Raw genomic sequence first — 23,598 nt, forward strand, 5'->3', positions numbered from 1 at the left:
TGGGACAAAGTAGTAGCAGGGCCTTTGAGAAGACACCCACTTTTGTGAGCGAGAATGCCTGGCTGCAGAGGAACAGGAGTGTATTTACAGGCCTGGCAGACATCCACTCTCTTCAACTAATGGAAATCTGAAGTATTTCGTTTAACACAGAGACACTTTATTAATATCTTTCTGAAACCCTAGCTCACACTACCTCTCCGCCGCGGCCTTCCTAGGAGAGTATAGTATTTTGTAAGAGATTTATATTAAAAGCTCAGCTCGACCTCATAAAAGGGATATTATGTCTTTCATGTACGAAAATTGCAATAAAAAGGAATTGTCCAAAGGCTGCCAAAGCTTTCTTCCCATAAAGTAAAAGTTTAATACAGTGTGTGTGTATATGTAAGAGTCTCGCTGAAGGGGAAGTCTTTTTAAGGAGCACATCAGCAGCTGTCCATTGTAATAGATGAGCGCGCGTGCTCCTGCCGCCGGCCCGGGGTGTGCGTGGGGGGCATGAATGTTTGGCTCTCACTGCTCTGCCGCTGCGTTCTCACAGGAGCCCTGTGAGCTCACAACTCCAACCCTAAGGGCACGCAGCCACTTCCGGGGTGCAAAATCGAGCTCATTCAAATAACTAAATACAAATGTAAATTGTGCCTTTCCGTCTCATGTTTACTATGCGCTTCCCATTCCTCTTTTGGTCAGCTCCTCCCAGTTGCTGACGTTCTTCCCTCTTCTCGGCCTCTCTGATACTCGTTTTCATGTCATTTCATAGAGATGGGCGAGCCACTGAAAGCTCGAGCTAAGCTCGAGCCTGGAGCCTGGCTCTGGCTCAGCTCGAGTTACTGTTAGAACCTCGAGATCATGACGAGCCGAGCTTTCATGTGGATTCTGCCTGCCACTCTCCCTCTATCCAAGCAGTGCTTAATTTGTGCTTGTTGTTTCCGGTGCTGAGCACCGGCACTTATTTGTGAGGGCCTATTTGTGAGGGCCGGGGCTTATTCTTCTGCCTCAAGCATTTGCTGCGAGCAAAAGACACATATGGGAAAGACAGAAGAAGGAAAAACTAAAAAGCGTCATAAAGGGAGAAAGTAAAAAGTTGCAGGATGAGCTGAAGGGGCAAGGGTGGTCGTAAATGGATTGGGGAGGCCCCAGGTGGTTTCAGGATTAGGCTGCCTCAGTATTCAGTACTGGCAAATTTAATTACAGCAGCCATGTGTTTAAGAGAAGGGCTTTGAGCACCGGCACCTCTTTATTTACAAATTAAGCACTGTATCCAAGATATGGTGTTACGATGTAGAGTTATGGCCAGAGCTGCCCACTTTGGAACTGGGGAACCAGGTTTGAGTCTTGGTGTCAGGTCATCATTATGTGATTCTGAGTAAATCACTTAGGGCCTGATTTATGAAAAGTTTGCGCCCCTTTGCATCATTTTTTTACGCAAAAACAGCGAAAATTTACAAAATATACTTGTATTTTGTAAGTTTGAGCCGCTTTTGCTTAAAGAAATGTTGCAAAGGCGGCAAAACGTTTCATAAATCAGGCCCTTAATCTCCCAATACCTATAAATGCCTTGTGTAACTGGTTTTCATGTAATGTGCTCCAGTACCTTCTGGGCAAATTCCCGCTGTATAAAATCTGCCAAAAATTTACATAGGGTTAAAAACAAAGTCTTAGGAAAGGCAAGGCAAATAGATACCCATTTACAGGCGGAGTTGTATGACGTAAAACCAGAAAACCTGGATAAATCCCGGCTTCCCCTCTTAAATTGTGTGATTTTGGGCAAATATTTTATTTCACCAAAACTCCCTTTTCTTCATTATCACATACAGGGAGTGCAGAATTATTAGGCAAATGAGTATTTTGACCACATCGTCCTCTTTATGCATGTTGTCTTACTCCAAGCTGTATAGGCTCGAAAGCCTACTACCAATTAAGCATATTAGGTGATGTGCATCTCTGTAATGAGAAGGGGTGTGGTCTAATGACATCAACACCCTATATCAGGTGTGCATAATTATTAGGCAACTTCCTTTCCTTTGGCAAAATGGGTCAAAAGAAGGACTTGACAGGCTCAGAAAAGTCAAAAATAGTGAGATATCTTGCAGAGGGATGCAGCACTCTTAAAATTGCAAAGCTTCGGAAGCGTGATCATCGAACAATCAAGCGTTTCATTCAAAATAGTCAACAGGGTCGCAAGAAGCGTGTGGAAAAACCAAGGTGCAAAATAACTGCCCATGAACTGAGAAAAGTCAAGCGTGCAGCTGCCACAATGCCACTTTCCACCAGTTTGGCCATATTTCAGAGCTGCAACATCACTGGAGTGCCCAAAAGCACAAGGTGTGCAATACTCAGAGACATGGCCAAGGTAAGAAAGGCTGAAAGACGACCACCACTGAACAAGACACACAAGCTGAAACGTCAAGACTGGGCCAAGAAATATCTCAAGACTGATTTTTCTAAGGTTTTATGGACTGATGAAATGAGAGTGAGTCTTGATGGGCCAGATGGATGGGCCCGTGGCTGGATTGGTAAAGGGCAGAGAGCTCCAGTCCGACTCAGATGCCAGCAAGGTGGAGGTGGAGTACTGGTTTGGGCTGGTATCATCAAAGATGAGCTTGTGGGGCCTTTTCGGGTTGAGGATGGAGTCAAGCTCAACTCCCAGTCCTACTGCCAGTTCCTGGAAGACACCTTCTTCAAGCAGTGGTACAGGAAGAAGTCTGCATCCTTCAAGAAAAACATGATTTTCATGGAGGACAATGCTCCATCACACGCGTCCAAGTACTCCACAGCGTGGCTGGCAAGAAAGGGTATAAAAGAAGGAAATCTAATGACATGGCCTCCTTGTTCACCTGATCTGAACCCCATTGAGAACCTGTGGTCCATCATCAAATGTGAGATTTACAAGGAAGGAAAACAGTACACCTCTCTGAACAGTGTCTGGGAGGCTGTGGTTGCTGCTGCACGCAATGTTGATGGTGAACAGATCAAAACACTGACAGAATCCATGGATGGCAGGCTTTTGAGTGTCCTTGCAAGGAAAGGTGGCTATATTGGTCACTGGTTTGTTTTTGTTTTGTTTTTGAATGTCAGAAATGTATATTTGTGAATGTTGAGATGTTATATTGGTTTCACTGGTAACAATAAATAATTGAAATGGGTATATATTTTTTTTTGTTAAGTTGCCTAATAATTATGCACAGTAATAGTCACCTGCACACACAGATATCCCCCTAACATAGCTAAAACTAAAAACAAACTACAAACTACTTCCAAAAATATTCAGCTTTGATATTAATGAGTTTTTTGGGTTCATTGAGAACATGGTTGTTGTTCAATAATAAAATTAATCCTCAAAAATACTACTTGCCTAATAATTCTGCACTCCCTGTATGAAAGCACTTTCAAGTATGTTACTTCAGAATACCAGTTGTATGAAAACCTATTCTGTGTGATTTAGTAGACTGTAATGTTGTTCTATAATAATCTGACCCAGTACAGGGTTTACATGACAACTGTGTTGCATCTCAGTTTCTTGATGGTTGGTGTTTAAAAATTATCACTTTTGAATACGCACTTGCCAGTGAAGTGCTATATTGTGAGGTATAAATGTAAAAGCTTCCACATGTTAAAGAAGTACACTTTTGGAATGTTGCAGAGACTTTCTCACGCGTTATGTGATGTTTGTTGTGTGATTTACATGGCAAACATTTTCAGGACTCTGCTCATGCACGGGCTCTAAGAGCGGAGCCCGAGACCCTTGGGTGAGCTCCGGCCTGGCTTGCCCTGTCAATTTGTTGGCTTGCTCACCTCCATTTGATAGAATGTGTGCCAGGCCAAGGCACTTAAGCAGTGTACAATTACAATACGCACAACATGTGTAGATACTCATAGTAAGTGGATAGAAAGAGACCCCAGTTCCTTCGCACACGTTGGTGTTACTGATACTGGGAGAGTCTGCAATTCTTAAGCAACAGAAATAAGTCTGATTACATGTTTTGGTTGAATAATATGCAGGAATCTGTCTTCCTGAACCGATTACCGCATATTTTGTTTGCTATTTTTATGGCTTAAAAGTGCAACTGCCCGCAAGACCCATTGTTAGCTGTTCTTTATAACAATGGTAGAGTGATCTTTGGCTTACATTTCAAACATCCACTGAAACATCACACACTAAATTCTTCGTCTCATAGACACATTATATAGAGAACACAGTTGTTTTAGATTTGTTTTTTTACACTGGAGCAGTCTTTAAAAAAAAAGAAAACACAATATTTTATTGAAGACAGAAAAAGTAAGCCAGACGTATTGGTTTTTCCGATGCCTTTTCTCCCTAGAATTCCAATCAAATGTTTTGCCTGCTTTCAGTAGACTGGCAGGTAAAAAAAGACACCGGATCCGCAGGGAAACGGTACCTATTGTTACCAGCTCTGTCTGCATTACAGGAGGTCCATATGGTTCATAGTTGTATGCGTACTCCCTATTTACCATTTGGGTGTGTGTATCACCTAGAACCATTTCCTGTCATTGTTGATATAAATGATGCATTGGCCTATGTCCCATGTATTTTATGTTATCAGAATTTGTATACCTCACTTGGGGCCATATGTACAAAAGCTTTTTCCCATAGACACAGAATGGGTAAAATCCTTTCGTACATCTGGCCCTTGGTCTTTTTGATGGTCTCATTGTGCTCTCAAAATCCTGCTAGTCTGGTTCGTGCAATGATGGGTCTGTGTGGTGTAGTGCATAGGTATGCTTCCTGTTGGTTTAATGGACGACTGTGTGGTCTGTCTCTGTGCTGAGTTTGCATGGGGTAATTTTGTCCATCGCCTTGCGTTTTTCTCTTTTTTTGTGGTATCGGTTGCCAACTCAATAGCTCTGGTGCTGTCATGTGTACATGAAGAATGTGGGTGGACTGTCTAAAGTTTTCTTTGTGTTTGTGAGAATTCGTTTGTGTGGGGTGTATGTTTTACATTTGTAGCGATCCATGTTGTGAGCTGAAAGGCTTTTGTTTTGTGCTGCGGGCATCAGGGCAGGTCAAGGTGTGTCTAACGTGTCCAGCTCTCTTCGTGAATGATGGTTGTGTGAGGAGTAAGGTGCACTGTTGAGGAACATCACTGGGTGCAGTGCCACTTTTCTTGTGTCCCTTAGTGCCCCCCTAATGCCAACATGTGTGCGGCTTATTTAAGATATGGTGGACCATGGCAGACATTTTTCAGCATGATAGCTAATCCTCCCACCAAGACCAACCTGGGTATCTTTACTCAATACAAATATCATTAACTCTAACACGTTTTGTTAGGCTAAGAACCCTAACCTCTGTTCAAGTAATTTTTAATCACTTTGAGTGATGGTTCTTGTTATGAATACCATATATCTTGAACAAATTATATTTTCTCACTCACCTGCATGAAGAATACCTGAACCCATAGCTTCTGATTCCTACTGATTTTGAGGACATAGCCTACCAGACAGCACAGCTGTTTAGTTTGCTAAATGCATCCTGGGGACATCCAGAAAGCTTCCCTAGGAATGCATTCCTCCCATTGCTGGCCATTGACTTTGTAGTTTGTAACTCACAGTTGCTTGCTTTCTATTTGCTAGCTTTATTTGTTTTAGACTTCCAGCTTGAGTTTGCCCGTACCTTGGAGTAAAGCCTCTTTATCAGGGCCCCTTGTATTCTTCCCCCAGTGCACCATTCTGCAAACAGACCTTTATATCATGTCCATATTGGTCACATTTGCTGTACATTCAAGCACAGAGGTCAAATGTCAGGCTCTACCTTCCAGGTAGCCAGGTGTTTACTTTTCTCTCTGACTTCAAGGTGACAGGATTTATGTGACAATCATGCTGGCTACTGGAAGTGTGCTGGAGAAAGGCTGTACAATGTTATTTTTTCTAGCACACAACAAAATTTAAATGTCTGTAAATTAACTGTGCAGATATTTAGGTAACTATCAGAATTAGAAAAAACACAAATGAAACACATTTTTGGTAACTCTGAGGTGTGAGTGAAACAAATATTGTATTATGATCAAAACAAATCAATACACAAGGAGGTGACATTTCCACACATTATCCTTTGTGCGCTGTATACTTTTTTTTAGTAAAACCTTATGTCTGTGCAAATGTAATGGTCATTTCAATTGAAGATGTGTTGTCTGTAATGGCAGTGCGCTACCACATCATGCATAATCCACTTTTCTCCACTCCACTGTACTCTGCATCACTCCATGCCACTCCACTCTACTCTGCACCACTCCACTCTATGCCACTGCACTCTACGCCTCCCTAAACTACACCACTATTCTCTATGCCAATGCACTCTTACTCTCTACAACTGCACTCTTCGTCACTGCACTCTAAACCACTCCAGTCTAGGCCACTCTACTCTACTCTGCATCACATCATTCTATGCCACACCACTCCAATCACCACTCTATTCTGCAACACTGCACTCTATGCCACTGCAGTCAACACAAATGCACTCTACTCTGTACTATTCCACTCTACGCCAATACACTCTATGCCTATCCACTCTACGCCACTCTAATCTACTATGCACCACTGCACTGTATGCCACTCTACACTACTGCACTGTATGCCACTGCACACTACCTTGAACCACTCTACTCTGAAACTATCTAATCTATGCCACTGCACTCTATGCCATTCCACTCTAATCTGCGCCACTCCATTCTACGCCACTCTACTCTACTGCACTCTATGCCACTGTAATCTACACTATACGACTCCACGCCGTGCCACTGTACTCTGCACCACTGTGCTCTGTACCAATCTACTCTACCCACTGCACTCTACACCACATCCCTTCACGCCAATGCACTGTACACCACTTTACTCAAAACCAATGCATTCTACACCAATGCACTCTATGCCAATCTACTCTCCACCACTGCACTCTACTCCATGGCACTCTACACCATTGCACTGTACATCACTGCACTCCATGCCACGCTATTCTGTCTGTTCTATGTCACTGCTCTAAATGTCAGTGCACTCTACTCTAGGCCACTACTCTCTGCAACACTTTACACAAATGCACTCTATGCCACTACACTCTACTCCACTCTACTCTGCATTAATCCACTATAAGCCACTGTACACTACCCTGCCCCACTCCACTCTATGTCACTCCACTCTGACACTCTACTCTGCAACACTGCACTCTCTGACACTGAACTCTATGCCACTCTACTTTGCACAACTTAACTCCATGTCACTGCACTCTACCAAGCATTGCTCCACTTTACCATCCACCACTCCACTCTATGTCACTTCGCTTTGTTTGGAAACAATGCACTCTGTGCCACTCCACTCTATGCTACTCCATTCTACTATGTACAACTCTAAGCCTCTGCACTCTATGCCGCTCTTCTCTAATCACTGCACTCTACACCAATGCTCTCTACACCACTTTACTGATAACCAATGCACTCTGTGCCGCTCTACTCTACTCCACAACAACTCTATGCCACACTACTTGGCATCACTCTATGTCACTCTACTCTGCACCAGCCTACTCTAACCACTGCACTCTATGCCACTCTACTCTAACAAGTGCACTCCACAACACTCCACTCTCCTTTACACCACTAACTTTTAGCCAAGCTGAACAGCAGCCATGTTAGTGTACAACATGGTTAAAACACATTGGCAAAGCCAATAGCTTTTACATAGGTGAGACCTATTGACTTTGCCAATGCTTGTCCATCTGAGAGTTTGAAATGTAGTGAGGACTGAGGGGGGAAGGAAATACACATTGTTAGTCATTTGATTATTATATCTAATTTATTCAACATAGCATGTTTGACTAACTCCTCGGTCTTTTATTAGTTCTCCTACCCCTACAATGATTTAGCTGCCTTCATACTAGTACAGCCATGTGTGCCTACCAAGGGTACCTTATGTATGCTTATATGCATGTGCTATTTGGGTGGTAGAAGTCTAGACAAAAGGCAACAGAGTGCTGTACATGGCCAAAGGAAAAGAGACAGTCAATGAGTGACCAGAGAGGCAGCTGGACTCTGACAGTGAAGGTGGAGTGTTGCTTCGTCATGCTATACTGTTCTTTAAGGAGGAGTGTGTTCAGCTTGGAGCAGGGTTAGAGCAGTCGTCTTGAATACGAGGGTGTTGTTCAGATCCTGAGTGCACAAATTGAGAAGTCCTGTTGCCTTCTTCTTTGCACTTCTTTGTCTTAAATCTAATGGTGTCTTGGCTGCCAAGGGCAACCTGAGGTGGTGAGCTTAACAAACAGATAGGCAGAGATGCAGGTCGTGTTGGCTTTGTCGGTGATACAGCTGGATTTGAAGTGGTGCAGACTAGCAAGGGGAGCCAGTGGCATTCCATCAAGTGGGAGTGATGCAGTAAAATGTCTTCAGACCCTTGATGAAGCATGGTGTGGCACGTAGGACACCATGAGGCACGATCCATTGTGGAGTCTGGGTGGCCGAGGAGAATGGGCATTCCCTCCATCTAGCTGCAGTAGTAGGAAAGCTTGAGTAGCAGTTCTGAAGTTGCTTTCTAGGAGGAATGGCACCGACTCTCATTGTTTTCTTTATCATGTGTTCCTTGAGGGTGAGGTGGTTGTCCAGCTTGATTCTGAGTCACTTGACACTCGGTGAAAGTTGGTGCTCTAATCCACCCAGGTTTATGCAGTGGAGTCAGGTTTAGCTTGCGGTCCACAATAGGACAAATGATTATTATTTTAGAAAGTGGGTTCATCACAATTTATTTGTAGCCCCCTGATAACAATATAAAAATGAATGGGGCTGATGTATACTCTATCCCCACATGAGATCTACATATTTTAGTATGTGTGTTTTTTGTTTTACCTACTAAAGTCCAGCAATGCTTACTGGATGTTCATCTAATCCCGGATACACCAATACACACTTCTTTTGTGTTTAGACATGCCTAGCGTCCTCGTATATTACCACCATTTCCAAATGATAAATGCTGTACAGATACAACAAAATGGCAGAAGGTCACGAGCAGGGAACCATTTTATATGACATTTGAAAATATTAGCTGTATCAACAGAAACATGTCAGTGTGAATCCCCCTTTAGTAAATTGATCCCCTCACTCTCAATCCTTATGCTCTAACATTAGTTCATCTCACAAGTTCTTTGAGTTGTTTTAAACTTTAAACTTTCCAAGCTATACCAAGAGGGCGGAGTGTCAGCGAACTGCTGTAATTCGCCTTCTCATCCTGATCTCCTGCTGGGAGCCTCTGCACCCTCAAAAACTATCCACTGGTAAGAGCTAGCCCGATCCTGTTGCTCCGCACCATGGTCTGATCCCTCTCCACCACCCCCAGCATCATCCAGTGCAACTGGACTCCTTTCCATCAGTACCATCCTTGCAAAGAGCCCTGACCTGCCAGCCATGGCCCCGTCTCCTGAATGAAGCCCCATGATAGTACTTTTCTCAGGTCCACTATGCACCACAATTTTCTGTCTCAAGAAAATGGAGCCACTGTTGGGCCAATATTAATCTCATGCCAAGTTGAGGCAAAGTTTCGTGACTTTGCTCAACTTTGCGACCAATGTTTATATTAGACTTGTCCCTACATCAAATAATATGCTTATTGAAAGAACAAAAATGTGTCTGTTTTTCAATTTTCCCCTTCCTAGTTTTCAGTGACCGAATCACTTCTCTCTTGTTGTCATTCTTCATTCTCTGGCGGTCACCACAAACGGTTCAAGGACTTTTAGGACACCAAGCAAAATAGAATTTTGCCATTAAAGCACTCCCAGCCCCTACTAAAAGGGAGTTTTTCAGTTGCTTCTTGTCATTTGTCGCTGCCTAGGGGTGGTGCCCTAACAACAACGTCTTACCCTGCAGTATGGCAGTGCAGCCCTTGGCATCGCAGGAGCATACTGTAGAAGGTTAAATTAGCTTAGTGGGTATTCTCACCTGCTGTTGCTGTACTCCTGCCAGTACAACTTTATTGGCATCCTCCATTCTGGCTGCGGGTGTAAGAGTAGCAAAGGTGCATAGGGACTGGACAGAAGACAGCCCTGTTGGGGGCCTCTCTCCAGCTCACAGCTCTATGAAATATCGATCCCAATTCTCAACGTAGGAGTTGGCTGGGTGTACATTAGCAATTAAAGATGTCATACACTGCAGCAGCCTGAGTAGATACTCCCTTCTGATCACGGTGAAGATTATCTCTGGGTTCAGGTAGGCCACAACATATTCTTCCTCTTCCTTATCAATTTCCTTCATCGCTTCTGCTAATCACTACAAAGCCATGTTGATATCTCTGTTTGGCATAAAACCACATTGATCTGTGGGTACCAGATCAGATATTATCTTTGAGAGCCTCGTGGCAAACCCTTCCTCTTTACAGTCCTGCATCCTCTCCCTCTTTCCAGCCTGTGAGAGGGTCTCCATTTACAGGGGGAGAGGAGTTTTACATTTAGAAGTCAACACAATGTTTAGGTGTGGGGATACTTTCACAACTAATCACATTTTGTGTGTAAACCAGTGTCCTGCAGGCCAGAATAACATGAAAAAGTCTTAGCAGCTGCCCAGAAACTGCCCTCTATGGCCACCTAGTGCAACATCAGTGAGTAGTGACTAGACTACTGGATTAAGGACCGTAAAAGAAGACCGCAAACATACTTAAAAAGTCCTGATCTTTTGAAATCTGAACCATTACATTTGTTTTTTTCCCAGTTTTCTTTTTTTCAGCTTTCTCAGGTGTATCACCACCCACACCAGATAAATGTTCACTTTTATTAGCTATTGCCCCACACCCTTCTATCCAATATGAATGTTTTACTTCACTCCTACTGAACGACGTTTGGGAGATCCCCTTCACTCATTTGTTTTATTGACCTTCTTTTGCTGTCTGAATAATGCCCATTGTGGCTGCCCTTGCATCACAACCTGGTCCAACCTGTCAATTTTTTAACTTTATTAATCCAACAACCTCTGAGCTGGTGTGCTACGTTGCTGTTCTGATTCCATCCATTTCTGAGCCTGAGTGCTAGCCTGCCCATATCAGGTTAAACCTGTCCACAATTGAGCCACTGTCCTAAACCATCCATTTATATTCATGCGTGTTTACGGGCAAGGTCTGAGCCTGTGGCCTAACCTGCCCACCTACGTGCACGTGTACTAACCTATTTCTAAGCCTGTGCATCAATCTGCCAATTTATGAGGCCCGTACACATTCAGTTTTGGTGCCCATCCTTTGGGAGTCCCACACCTCTCTACGCCTGTGAGATATCTAGCCACTGCTGTACCTCTGAAGTTGTCTGTTAACCGTTCAGCACGTGTGCTTCTTGCCCATTCCTAAGCCTGTGTACTGTCTGCCCATTCATAACTTTGTGTGTCACCTGCATACTAATAGACACCTGGGTGACTTATGCCAGGGCTCACTCTTTTCAGGGGAAAACTGTCCTTATCAGTTTGCCCATTGAATTGCATGGATTGCACATATAAGCCCTAGGACCTGACTGGGACAGAAGTTAGGCCCAGGCACCGAAATAAGGGCCAGATGTAGCAACAAAGCAAATTGCGACTTGCAATTTGTGAGTCCGTGCGACTCGCAAATTGCAAGTCGCAATTTGCTATGCAGAAAGGTGTCTCAGACACCTTCTGCAACTCGCAATGGGGTCGCAAAGACCCACCTCATTAATATTAATGAGGTGGGTCGCAGTTTGCGACCCCATTGCGAGTATGGGCACTCACGGGGATGGTGGCCTGCTGGTCGCGGTCGCAAATGAAATTGAATAGCATTGCGGGTCGCAAATAGGAAGGGCACACCCCTTCCTATTTGCGAGTCGGAAATGCATTTTGCGAGTCGGATCCGACTCGCAAAATGCATTTCTGCATAGCAGAGGGGCTTTTGCGCCTCGCAAACAGCGTTTTTCGCCGTTTGCGACTTGCAAACCCTTTGCTACATCTGGCCCTAAATGTGGTCCTCAATTGCTAATAGACATCTAAGAAAAAGCAGTCCTTTTTTGCAAATCATGCCAGTTTTGAACTTATTAAGAGACAATGTATAGACGTTTTGAAAGGCATGGGTTACTGGATGCTCATGTGCTCGTTGCTTGTGAAACCAACACCAGCCCACTCTCAAATATATCCAAGGTGTTAGGATAAAACTTTCAAGAGAAGCTACCCTAATCTGTGTTTGGGAAGAGAGCACCGGTGACAACTTCATGGCAAGGTTGATAGACCCTGGATCTGGTTACTTTTGCAGGAGTTTCCTGTTCTGAAGCAAAGCTAAAAACATAAATCATCCCCAGAAAAGGACTCAGGATGGAGGGCCCCATCATTTATTATTCAGCAGTGAATGCGGACTTATTGAGTAACTCGTGAGGCCTGCATGCCTTGATGGATGGTTTATAAAAATTCCTGTATTGTAAACCTGTTAGAGCACTAATATGAAACGGGTTTCAAGTGTTATGTGATAAGCACAAGTCGCAGGTTGCAACTGTGATGTACCACGCTGTAGCGCCTAAATAAAGTGCTGGTGCAGGGTTTACAGGTAAATCCTTGTGGCAGTCCACACAAACAACACATATTATGTAACAAATGATATATTTGGAATCTGGAGTTGCAATGATAGTGAAGGTATCGATCCGGATTCAAGATGTCTATCGGTTCATATCCACACCTGGTTTCGCAGTCCTGGAGGCTGGAGCTGCAGATGAAGACAGATAAAGATTGAGGAGCCTGGACCTTTAGACTACAGAAGTAAATGATTACAGTTCAAGGTGCACTACAATATTAAACACATAGCCAGGCATATTGAATTAGAATGCATTGCAATGAAGGCTGGACTGAGGTACCATGGCAGAGGCCATAACTGAGACACAGCTGTGATAACACACATCAGGTCTGAAATTCACCAAACAATGTCTTCAGTTTTCAGTGTTCATTCAATTGAAAAGGGAGAACATTCCATACGCCCCCCACCCCCTCCAATTCCCTGTGGATGAAGAATCTGGAATACTGTAGGTAGCCCTCCCCCAGGCTTGCTAAGCCCCAATTTCCTTTCCCACTGCATTAAAATGTGTCCGAGTGAGAAATGAGACTGCCTGATACCATCAGTCAAACAGGAAGAGAGTGGGGCTGTACATCTGGACCCCATCAACCCCATGCTAGCTAATCCATCTGGCAAAGGATGCAGGAGGTTGCCCTGCCATCTATTGCTCATCAACCCCATGCTAGCTCCTCCAGCTGGCAGAGGGTGCAGGGGGCTGCCATGCCATCCAGTAACCTCTACTCCCAGCTCTGCACGCTGCGCAAGTTCAAGACCGCAGCTTCCCGGAAACAGGGCTATCGGTAAATGAAAAGAAGTCAGAAAGTGTTTTATTTCCCCTTGATCTAGATTACAGTGATTAGAATTTTGCGAGGGAAAGAAATTAGCAATGAAAAACAAAGTCACGCACATTTTTCTATAAATACAATTTAAAGTATAAGATTTTTAGTTGCCAAATAATCTTTTGGGCCTTGCCAAGCAAGGTAAGGAGGAAAACAAGAAAATGTGCATCCTCAAATGAATATGCAATGAAATATATTAGTGAGGTATAATAAAGAGTGGGGATTTTTGGGAGAGTGGAAAATGGAAAAAGCAAACCCTTGTGCAAACACTTCTGTACAGATATAATACATTGTTTTAGAGTAGCATAGGACGCCGAAAAAATCTAAATTAGGAATGCACAAACATTAAATTTTTGTTCCACGAAGTACACATATTTTTTGCAAAAGTTTGTTTTCCAATATCTTGAGTATACCTCATATGAAAGAGTGAGTCGTGCGAGATACTGTCTGGGGACTGGTTCGAGGAGTCCTTTGTAAGGTGAAAGTGGCCCTTGGCAAAATATTTTCTACTCAAACCAGTCTCCCAGGTAAGATTCCTTTTTGCAGTTTTATATAGAGCGTACTCGACCCAAAGGTATTGGAGCTCTTTACATGAGCACCAGTTACATTACCCAAGGAGATATTCATTTTTGGGAGGCTAGGGGGATTAAGTGATTTACCCAGAATCAAAGGCTGTCCAGACACCAACACTCCAGCCTGGCTCCCGAGCTCCAAGGTCCACTGCTCTAACTGGTAGTCTACATCCTCTCCCCCAAACAGAATGCAAAATTTCACTTCAATATTACACCAGCGTAACATACATTTTGCACAGCCTCATACCTTGAATTCTAGATCAGTGTCTGTAAATATGCTCTGCTCCTTTATGGATAGGTTTGCCCTGGACAAATACCACACACATACACAATTTCACACATTTCTGTACACTTTGGCCATTACTGTGCAGCTCAGGAGGCCTTTTGCAAGTAATTTCTTCAAGGTAGGCTTGTGCTGTGGGTCTGGACTAGAGGAAAAAAATATTGTTCTGGATTTCTCATTAACATCCAGATACAATTACTCCTAGTACCTGTGTAGGTCTGAAAGACACTGGCTAGTGTTGTGCTTTTGTTGTCCTTGCTTTCATGGCAAGTCAGAGCAGTTCCCCTTTTAACAGCAACACAGTACCAGTAGTATTCAAAGTTTGGGCTCAGCCTGATCAGCATCAGCCTTATACGGCCTCCCAGATAAGATACTTCGGAGGGGTAATGTCAGGAAGTTCATTTCAGAGTTTAGATACTTGGAGCCCAGAGTCACATCCATCTAGTCTAATCTTGCCCTTTACTGAAAGGTCCTGGCTCGCAGAGTCCAGTAACCTTATATGGTGTTACTAACCAAAGATATAAGGGCTCCATCGCATGCACGAGCATATAGGTGTCACAGGCTGTTATGAACTATATCTTGGACCTATAGTGGGCCAGTCTAGAGATCTAAAATCCCAAGAGATGTGGCCTTTTTTCTGACCCTGAAGGCTGGGCTGAGTTGTAGAATTTGTATAGAGTCTCAAATTTTTCACAAAGTTTCAAAGCACTTTCTGGACGGTCATGTATGCAGCTACTCAATCTATTATGCATGGCTGGTTGGAACACAGTGTGGCCTAGGTGTAATGCTCAATTTGAGCCAGTGGTTGCCAGTGGGTCCGACTGGAACTCATTTTTGGTAACTGGCACTTATTTTTCATCAACAGACTTTGACCCAGAACAAGAGATAAAGGTTAAAGAGGGAAAAAGGAGGAGGACGAGAAAGACAGAAAAATCGTCACAAAGGGAGAAAGCAGGAACCTGCAAGAAATAGGGCAGAGAGTGTCTGACAGTGGATTAAAGAGGCCTGAGGTCGATTCAAATCTACAATGCCTTGGTATTCAGAACATTAATATTTAATGGCAGGGACCACAGGCTTCTGAGCAGAGCTTTGCGCACAAATACTTATACTTTCACAAATTAAGCACTGCATGTATGTAGTATCTTTGGTGTTATGCATGAGGATCAGAAATCTGATTACAACTGGCTCTTAGCAGCGCTTATCTATGAAGGAAAGTGAATGTGAAAGTGAATCAGAAATAGGATCACAACCTATGCATACGCATCATTATATCTTGATAGATCGCAGTGTCTTCAAAGTTTTCCAAAATTCTAAATAAGTACTGATTGTCCTTATTTGTACCAAGGGGTTGTCTTCGAGTTTAGAGGTTTGTACAAAGAAAGAACATCCACCATTGTGGGTTTTTCAAAAGCAGGGGATGATGAAGATCTTGGCCATCCTAGATGTGAGGTTCCTCCTTTTGTTACCTGGTCGCACCTCGTTTACCACAATACATGCCCAGATCCACATTAGTTTGGGGTCAACCATTCCAGAGTGTTTGGAGGAACCATCATTGGCCACTTTATGGACAGAACAACATGCCCTCTATTTGACAAACTCAGCATTGAACTTTTCAGCTCTTCATGTTCTTATCTTTCATCATCACAAGTGTGACCACAAACTGAACACAAACTCATAGACAACACAAGCCGTAGCGAGCTTCATTCGTGTCTCTGGGTCCCTTTGCGTCTCAAAAGAGAATGAGACAGAACATGTTTATTCCCTTGAGGACAGTTGGTATCCTGAACTGTGAAGGTGGCGGTTATATTTTTTATTGTAGGTATATTGTATCATATTATATCTCCTTGTTCCTCTGTAATTCTTGCTTCCTAATAGTTCCTGCCATCTTCCCCTATCTTACTTGTCCCTTGGTATCTTCTCTTGGAATGTTGAGGTTCCTGCGGAAGAGAGTGAAGTGACAGTTATGTCAGTTACGCGGAGCTGAGGAGAGTTGAAGGCACGGATGTGATCTGGGAATAAACTCTTTTTGTAGATAATTAAGGTTCCTGCTTTAATTTGGGAAGAGAAAGTATAACTATAGCCTTGTGTTGAAGGGGTATACTGACTTGAAAAGAACTGTATGGGGCGGGAACCAACCACTTACCAAAGTGAGCGCTGGGCGCGTGGTGGGCTTCAGGATGTTCTGACGTGGCATTCAGGATAGGTAACAGCTCCTATTACAATCACCCTACGCTGAATATCTAGGTTCTATGTTAAAATACCCCAGTCCGTGTTTGCTACACTCAAACAATTGTGATACTTACCAGCAAAGCTGTTGTCTGATTTATTTTCTTCAGTTTAATGTATGAAACCTGTATTGGTTCGAGGAGGATCAAGGCAGTGATGCTGTGTGAATGAGGTGGGACTGCGGTGGCCTTCATGGGCTGTACTTGAAGCACACACCTAGGCCCTGGTGAGACTGCACCTTCTGCAACGCTTCGTGAACTGGAATAAAAAGTCAAGATATCCTCTCCCAGGGTATCTGTCTGCTTTCGAGAACTGCTGGTACTCTCCAGTTAAACGCATTGCACCTCTGCTCAGAACTGCAGTTACTCTCCCTCTAAAAATAAAACAGTGGAGAGGCTGAGTACCCGAGAGTACTTACCAATGTGAAGCACTGTTCAGCATCAGAGATAGATATGGCCCCTGTCTGTCAGGCGACAGCAAGAACAGTTGTAAGGTACCTGGCCCTTTGCAGTTTATCCATGGGGTGCCTGTTCTGACAGCTGGTGCCAGGAACAGAAGTCACAAAGGGCCACGGAAGTGACAGCTCTGCCTGAGCTGGGCTGCTGTCGGCGACCTCATGTAAAGGGCACGACCCAGCAGCGTGGAGCCTGAGGGCCAAGTACCCACCTACGTCCCACAACTTCAGGCAGAAGCAGCCTCAGGATCTGCTCGGAGTGGATGAGCCATGCGGCAGCTGTACCCGCGGCTCCCTCTGGGCCCAGGCGGCGGATGTGTTAAGCTAAAGATATTTAGACAATAAAGCCCTTGTAAGTACGGTCTATCAGACACATGGACGGGGTTGTTAAGCCCTTGTTTATGACAGCTGTGCACAGTGCAGAGGTTGTCCTACCAGGCAACTGCTTTTCTCTAAGCACTTTGTTTCAAATTGATACAGTATCCAGAAAGCTTGGATGGCCTACTAAATCCCAGGAAGTTTAGACATTGATGTGAGTTTTTGGCGTGGGTTTGTATGTTTAGCATGTGCTCACCTGTCCTCTGTGTGTTTTAGCTGTGTGGGTGATTTGTCATGAAACGTTTCAAGCCAGAGTGCCAGCCTCTGGGAGTTCACTCGAAGGCGACTAGCGTAGACGGTCAATATCACTAATTAATACCAACCCATCAGTGAACATCATTGTTAGTAGAGCGTGCATCAAAGCCCATCATTAAACAACAGTGACAGACACATCAACACACATCACCTATAATACGTTTTGGGCCTGATTCATACTTTTGAGTGAGTTTACACGTTTTGCAAAGTTTACTACTTTTCAGTACTCACAAACTGAGAGTGCAAGTTACTACTTACAGTAGTAAGTCCAGCACTACAAATGGTCAACCACTGGTACTGGAATAGAAAATAATAGAGCTGAAGACTTAAAATAAAACCTCAAAGGAAAACATATTAAATTAAAATATTTACAATAGTTAAAAATATGAATACATGTAAATTAATGTTAAATAGCATTTAAAAGTAATACATACGGATTATTTAATTATAAAATATTTTATTAACCTATTATGAATTTAGAAAATAATGTAAACAGTTAAATGTTAATGTATATTCATTTTATATATTTACTTTAAAGGTAAAAACAAAAAAAGAAATGCTGCTCCTCTACTAAATTATTTTTAGTTAAAACTTTAAATAAGAAAATAGATTAAATTAAAATTCTTTTTCTGAATGTAAAAAATACATTTCCACCTAAAAGAAAACAAAATCTAATGTGCATTAACAATTCCGGGAGGGATTTATTAAAATCAATAGGATTAATTGAAATCAGTGTATTATTTTTTATAAACATTTATTGTTACAGTACTTATTAAAATTCAAAATCGTTTTTTAAAGATATTTTATATTAAATAGGCACTGTATGTCCAAGATGGTTGGTACACATCACAGATAGCACATTGTGTGTCCCAGATAATTACTACCCATCACTGATAGCACTTTGTGTGTCCCAGATAATTGTTACTGTGTGGCAAAGGACATCAATAAGCGTCCCTGGTGGCAGAGTGTGCATCAAAGCACATAACTATATACTAGTGACAGCAGAGAGTGTGTCACTTCACTGATAGCGCGCTGAGTCTCCCAGACCAGTGTTACACGCCGGTAGCTCACTGTGCTTCCGAGCCCATCAATAAACATCCCTGATAGACGAGTGTGCACCAAAACCCATTGTTGGATGACACTAACAGCACTCTGTTTGCCCCAGATGATTGTTGCATATCACTAATAGCACAATGTGCATTCCAGCCCATCAATAAACATGACTCATAGCACAGCATGCATCAAAGCCCTTCGTAATATATCTGCGACCAGACACTCTTTATTCCAGATGAGTGTTGCATATCAATCACAGCTCACTGTGCTTCCCAGACCACTAGTAAATATCACCCGCAGCATAGCGTGCATCACACTTATCCTTAAACATCAGTGACAGTACACTGTATGTCCCACACGACTGTTACACATCATGAATAATTCAGTGTGTGCCGAGGCCCATTGAGACAAATCACTGAAAGCACACTGTTATACCAGCCCATCCGCACACCTCACTGCTAATAAATGCAGCATGCATCAGTGATGCACCAATGGAAGTAAGAAAACTCAACCTTCAGAGGTCATTAGGTAATACCGGAATACACATTTATTTAGGCACACTGAGGTGGTGTGTTTACTGACGGTGGACACATCACATCCCAGTCAGTCATCAGACTCTTCCTGAGGCTGATAAAACAAGCTGTATTCATATAATTTTTACTGATTGAGCAGAATTGTGCCCTGTACAAACATAGGGGTGTATTTACACAGAAGTGGAGCAGCGCGGTGCTGTGCCAAAATTGGCCGCGCCACTCCGCCTTGCTTCTGAAACACAGGGATGCGCCATATTTACACGAATACGGCGCACCCTTGTGTTTCCCCTAGTGTTGGCGCTAAATTTACCTGCCAGTACCAATGCAGGCATCCTTGCACCATAGTGCAAAGGTGTCTGCGTTGAAGGGAATGATTGTTTATGTGCAGGAAGGTGTGCCTTCCTGCACATATGACAGAGCGCCTCCCCAGTTGGAGAGGTGTAGCATGTAGGACCCGTGGCCACCGCGGCCCCGGCCTTGTCCACCGACCCAGCGTTGCTGGAAAGGTGACTTCTGCCCCACCCATCTCGTGAGGTGGGCAGGGTGGAAGCAGTTTTTAAGAACAAGAAATCTGGGGGGTGGTGCACAGGAGGTGCGTCACTTCCGGCCCACGCTGCATCCCTGGAGGTGTATTTATGTACCGCACCCCGAGTAGGCTCCAACATTTCTGGTGGATGCGGCGCCGGCAGCTGGGCGTGGATCGTTGCATTTTCCCACCTTCCCATCCCTTAGATATAAGCTGTAGAATGAGTGTAGTTTGGCATGACAGGAGATACTAAATGCACCCTAAGCAACTGAGAGGTACTCAAAGCAGGGTACTCAGGATATCAACGAAGGTAGGATCCTGCAGGCCTGAACCAACCAACGGATGTATACACCAGCTTAGGGGCTAGGGTGCCCAGATCACTGGGGTGGGCATGGGGCTCCCGCTCCTGACCACCCCGTTGCACCCCCACAGTGGATTGGTGTTTGGGGGGTGGAACCTGGAGCACAAGGACAAGGTACGGTGAGGTGTTGGAACCGCCCCCCCCGGTATACAGGTGAAGTACGGTTCACCTGTGTGGTCCAACGGAGGTTCGGGACGCGGCCGGATCCTTGGTTGGGTGTCAAATATTGAGTATTGATTTTGATTTACAGGTTATGCTGTTTTGCCTTTGTTTAGGAGTTATGATGTGATTGAATTAATCTTGCATAGTGTGTACTAAATGAGTGTAATCTTTAATAAATTCTCCCAATGCCAAAGACACTCAGACTCTGTCGATTTACGTTTGGCGGGTGCTGGGCCGGACGCCTACTGGAGGCATCCGGGTCCAAAACAATCTGCAATGGTGATTTGTTTCTTCAATGTGTGCTGCAGAATGCACGACACATAGAAGTAGCAAATCGTCATTATTGAATGATTGTTTATGTGCAGGAAGAAACACCTTCTTGTACATAAACAATCATTCATGGCATTTTGCTCTTTCTTAAAAAAAGCTAAAGCAAAGAGAAATAAAAGTATTTCTCCTCGTTGCGGCAAGCTAACGCCGCCCTTAGGGTGGCGTTAGTTTCCGACACTGCCACAGATTTACGAATTCTTATAACTCTCTGGCAGCATCAAAAAACAATGGGTGTTACGGTGGAACGCCCACAGCAGCAACCACTGCACGCCCCTCTGCCACAGAAAACTGTGTTGGAGGGGGCCATATTTACAAGGTGACATTAAGCCACAAAAAGTGGCTTTAGAGTTGCCTTGCAAATATGCACAGTGCACAGCACCACCAGTAGTGGCAATCACTACTGGAACTTGCCGCTGTGAAGGCTCAAATTTGTTCTATGACTCCTAACTCCAGAAACGTATTAATTCTTCCTTAAGAGGTTTGTAGAGCAGGTGAGGGATGGTTCTGGCCTTATGCCTTACAGATTTTGCATGGGCTTTTAATTTCTTAGGATACTTGTGGTTATTCAACAACTCCAATTTATTCATAAATACTGAAGCTAAGCTGCTGGCAGCCCAGTCAGGTAGGTGCTGCCATCAATTAGTCTTTTACAATCCTAACAATGATGTACTACACTCTGAACTGAGGACTGGACACTATTAGGGGATGATGGCAGCACGGTCCCCACCCAGCTCAATTGTCACCATTGTTGGAAAAAAGATCCACACTTGAGTTACTAAGAAGTAACTTTATTTGCCTTCACAAATCCAGTCTGTGTAGTACGTTTGTTAGTGGCAGTTATTGTAGAGGGGGAATCCATCCACAGGAAGGAATTGGGGGAACAGAGCAAGGAAAAGGTATATGTATCTCGATAGGACGAATACAGGTTACAACATAGACATCACTGATAGCACACTGTGCATCATAGTCCATCAGTAGACATCATTTGTATCACATCACGCATCTAGGTCCAAATGTAGATATCACTGATATCACACCACGCATCATAGTCCATCTTTAGACATCACTGATATCAAATAAGCATCTGAGCCCTTCAGCAGACATCACTGATATCACACTATGCATTTAAGTCAATTGGTAGTCATCACTGATATCACACATGCTTCCAAGTCCATTGAAGACATCACTGACATCATACTGTGCACCCACGCCAATCAGAAGACATCACTGATATCACAAATGCGTCCAAGTCCTTTAGTAGACAGTACTGATATTATACCATGCATCCAAGTCCATCAGTAGACATCACTGATATCACACCGTTCATCCAAGCCCATATGCAGACATCACTGATATAAGACCGTGCATCAAACACCATATGTAGACATCACTGATATCACACCTGCATCTGAGCCCTTCAGTAAACATCACTCATATCAGACCTGCATCCAAACCCATCAGTAGACATTACTCATATCACACTTCATCTAAGTCCATCCGTGGACATCATTGGTATCACAACGTGCATCCAAGTCCATTGAAGACATCACAAATATCACACTGTGCACCCAAACCCATCAGGAGACATTACTGATACCACACATGCATCCAAGTTCATCGGTAGACAGAACTGATATCATACCATGTATCCAGGCCATCAGTAGACATCACTGATATCACACCTTGCATCCAAGCCCATCTGCAGACGTCACTGATATCAGACCATGCATCAAACTCCCTCTGTAGAAATTACTGATATTACATCCCAGCCCTTCAATAGATATCACTGATATCAGACCTGCATCCAAGCTCATCAGTAGACATTACTGATATCACACCTGCATCCAAGCCCATCAATAGACATTATTGATATCACACCGTGCATCCTAGAAATTAGTTGATGTGAGTTACAGTCCAATGTGAAATATCAAGTCTGAGACTTCAGGGATAGTACCCTTCTGATTCAAGCCCATCAGCTGATATATGAAATTGGTGTGTGCATTAAGTGGACAAAATAGCATATAAACAGCTGTGTAGCACCAAAGAACAGAAGGGATACTCTAGTGTGAACATGATAAAAACGATGAAACACATGAATACTGGATATTTCCTGTGTGGCTTTAGCAAGTTGTTGATTCCATAAATTACTGAAATGTCAGTGTACTGAACCGTAGCTACCATAATGAAACTCTGGTGCAATATGTGCTCGTGCAAATCACACCATGTGAGAAACATACTAAAGTGTAAATTCTGTCTTGTTGTCCCTTTATGACATGGAGTTCTGAGTAGAATAGTTACAAACAACAAGGTTTGCACATTTAGCAACATCCCATAGTAACATGATGTAAGCATGCAGTATTACACAAGAAGGCGTCCCCTATGTGCTAAATCCCCAGTGGTAGGCACAGGGTGCAAACTTTCAGAGTTGACCCACTTTATCATCATAGTCCTTCCACTGAGATCAGCTTGTATTATCTTCAGTTTAGTAGTTTGCACTTTTCTATGTAGAGAGACTGTGAAACGGGCCCTGCTGCAAGGCATGAGCACTAACTGTACCCACTGCCTTCAGTGCAGCAGTGCCCTCCATCGGAACCTACATAAACAATGTGACACCCAACTCAGTGGAAGACATAATGTATGGCATAGAGCAATGGGGGCATATTCCATCAGCGTACAAAAAACTGTTTGTAACTTTAAAAAAAAGTTTCTGTAATTAGCTGGAAGGCTTCCTTCATAGCCTGTGGCCAATTGCAAGGCATCTCTTATGAAGATTGAAAGGACAAAGGGCAATTTCAGTTACAAAAAAAATAAATTCATTTTAATATTTACAAATTCAGTCAGATAAGGCATGTGTTAACAAAAGCAAGAGCCTTTGAATAGGCTCAGGGCAAGGCATGGTCCAATGTGGTGGAAACAGGAAAACCCTTATGTGGAAAAAGTAACTAATATATAATGAATCTGTTCTGAAGGTAATTGTAAATGTTCAAAGTTTACAAGTTTGTGGCCTTTTACCGCAAATGTTTAGGTACGTGATTTCCAGTGGCCCCTTTGCAATTACAAGTGGAGTGATGTTTGTTGTACCCTGTATTAACCGTAAGTTAGCAATAAATACATCA

The 23,598-nt window shown here is 43.4% G+C and overlaps 1 long non-coding RNA gene across 1 annotated transcript in view; it reads right to left on the bottom strand.

The window, feature by feature from the left end:
• Window positions 1-12,546: 12,546 nt before the first annotated feature.
• Window positions 12,547-23,598, bottom strand: part of LOC138302174 (uncharacterized) — a 61,837-nt gene continuing 50,785 nt past the window's right edge. Inside the window, exon 2 of the long non-coding RNA XR_011205324.1 lies at window positions 12,547-12,666. This is a non-coding gene — a long non-coding RNA (uncharacterized lncRNA). The remainder of the gene's footprint in view (window positions 12,667-23,598) is intronic.

This window comes from Pleurodeles waltl, chromosome 6 (genome assembly GCF_031143425.1).
Source record: "Pleurodeles waltl isolate 20211129_DDA chromosome 6, aPleWal1.hap1.20221129, whole genome shotgun sequence".
Taxonomy (NCBI): Eukaryota; Metazoa; Chordata; class Amphibia; order Caudata; family Salamandridae; genus Pleurodeles; species Pleurodeles waltl.